Source organism: Branchiostoma floridae, chromosome 8 (genome assembly GCF_000003815.2).
Source record: "Branchiostoma floridae strain S238N-H82 chromosome 8, Bfl_VNyyK, whole genome shotgun sequence".
In the NCBI taxonomy this organism is placed as follows: Eukaryota; Metazoa; Chordata; class Leptocardii; order Amphioxiformes; family Branchiostomatidae; genus Branchiostoma; species Branchiostoma floridae.
In genome coordinates, this window is record NC_049986.1 from 14,773,913 (window position 1) to 14,775,876 (window position 1,964).

Genomic DNA, 1,964 nt, shown 5'->3' on the forward strand with positions numbered 1-1,964 from the left:
TCCTTGGTCAGCTTTAAAATTATCTTATGGCACCGTAGGATCTGCTTGGAGATTAGACGGGACCGGCCATAGCACGATGAGGATATAACTCCTCTGGCCGGAGGACTCCCCTTGCGTACTTTTGACTCTATTTGTCCAATTTCTACTATTAGAACACCGATCAGCGGAGCCTGATAGAGACTACTGTACATGGCCTATAAACCATATAAAGCAAGGACGTTATGGTATGAATGACCTACTGTAACCCGGGATCGAGAGCTGCCGATCTCGTTCCCCCTAAGGAAGAAACCATTCATCTTCAATATTATTCTTCAATAAACTTAACGTTATTATTATGTTGTCAGGAAATAATAGCAATCAATCTTGTATTTGATCATAAGTGCAATTACAGGTATGATCATTTAGATCATTTACACCTTACATCTTACTGTGAAGGATATTTTGAGGGATTGTTTTCTCATCCCCTTTCTTTTATATAGGCCCTTCCAATCACATGATGCGAGCGCGGATTACACGAACTCGTGAGTGGGTCAGCTGTGTCAGAGATCAAGTGAGAGATCTTATTATTCCTCTTGAAAGTACCTCAAAAACTCATGTCTTGTCTAGCTAGGTTCTCTAAAGATAGCCCTGTTCCTATTTATCAGTAGAGATAGGAGTGGACCGTCCGATGGCAGCTTGTTTGAGAGAGCAAGTTCAACCCGGCCTTGGACCCAAGTTGGAGAGAGGAGCTCATAGTCATACGGAAACAACAACAACAGATTTTGATACAGAAGGTGGGTACAACGCGCGATTTGATGTTATTTTAATGGCAATCAAGTGTCACAACACAGTAAGTTTTTAAGCAAGGGCGTTATATAACTTATAAGTTGCTCTTCGCCTGTCAACAAATATTTGTACCCGGCCCCAGCCAGCGCCAGCTGGTTTGGCGGGCAAGACGATTGCCCGCCGCGCACGAGGACCCCCGGGGAGCTGTTGTCTGAGGACCTACTCTATCTCCAAGTAAAGTAAAGGTTAGGCTCCGGCTGTTTTTTTTAAACGTTTTTTTAGTTGTTTTTATCGGGCTTTCTATTTTTTATTGTATCTTGTATTGTTAGATTTTGACAATACAAGATACCATTCAAAATAGAAAGCCCGATAAAAACAACTAACAAAACGTTTTAAAAAACAGCCGAAGCCTAACCTCTGCTTGGAGAGTATGATATTGCCTTGCTCAGTCACCGTGGCACTCGTGCACTTGGGATAACAGACGTCCATCATAGTAAGGGGGAATGGGATAAGTATATGTATAACATGAACAAATATAGACCATGACTAATAATTTCTCCAGAGTCACAAATTATAAACTGTTGTATCATTGATTAAAGCAAGGACTGTTTGATGAGGTTACAAAGATTTTTAACCACCTTGATTAAAGGTGGTTTATATAAGTACCTGTTTCTCAATTTTGCTTTATTTGTAGATGGCAGAGCGGACTGCACACATGGACCTGAACTTCTTGACCACAGCATGAACTTGATGAAGTAGTGGTGGAAGAATTCACATGGTATAACCTCCTTGGTAAGTCCAAGCTGTTAACTATGTTGTAAAATTATTGTTTTGACCAAGGAGGTTAAAAAATCACTTTTTTTAACCTCCTTGTTTTGACAAAATGAATGGCTCTCTGCTCTACTTCTACGAGTAACTTACAGTTACACCTGTTAAAATTTTCATGTACAGACTCAGTGTTTGTTTTAAACTTTTTGTTTGAAGATTGAATGAGATGTTCAAACTAGCTCAAAGTGAAACTGTTTGTCCACAGACCCTTGGGGACAAATTCATACTTGTACGTTTTTGTAGTTGTGCAAGAGACAAGCTCATTTACATGAAGCCTAGAGGGATTTAGATTATAATCTCATAATCTCATTACCACCCAGCATCAAAGAAAGTGTTAAACAAAGGAAGCTTTGGCTGGGGTAGTTCACAGC

General features: G+C 40.1%; 1 long non-coding RNA gene across 2 annotated transcripts in view; it reads left to right on the plus strand.

Moving 5' to 3' along the window:
* Positions 1 to 372: 372 nt before the first annotated feature.
* Positions 373 to 1,964, plus strand: part of LOC118421356 — a 4,438-nt gene continuing 2,846 nt past the window's right edge. The window contains exons 1-2 of one of the 2 annotated variants that reach the window (XR_004831824.1): positions 373 to 773; positions 1,460 to 1,557. This is a non-coding gene — a long non-coding RNA (uncharacterized LOC118421356). The remainder of the gene's footprint in view (positions 774 to 1,459; positions 1,558 to 1,964) is intronic. The other variant, XR_004831823.1, reaches the window with a different exon arrangement.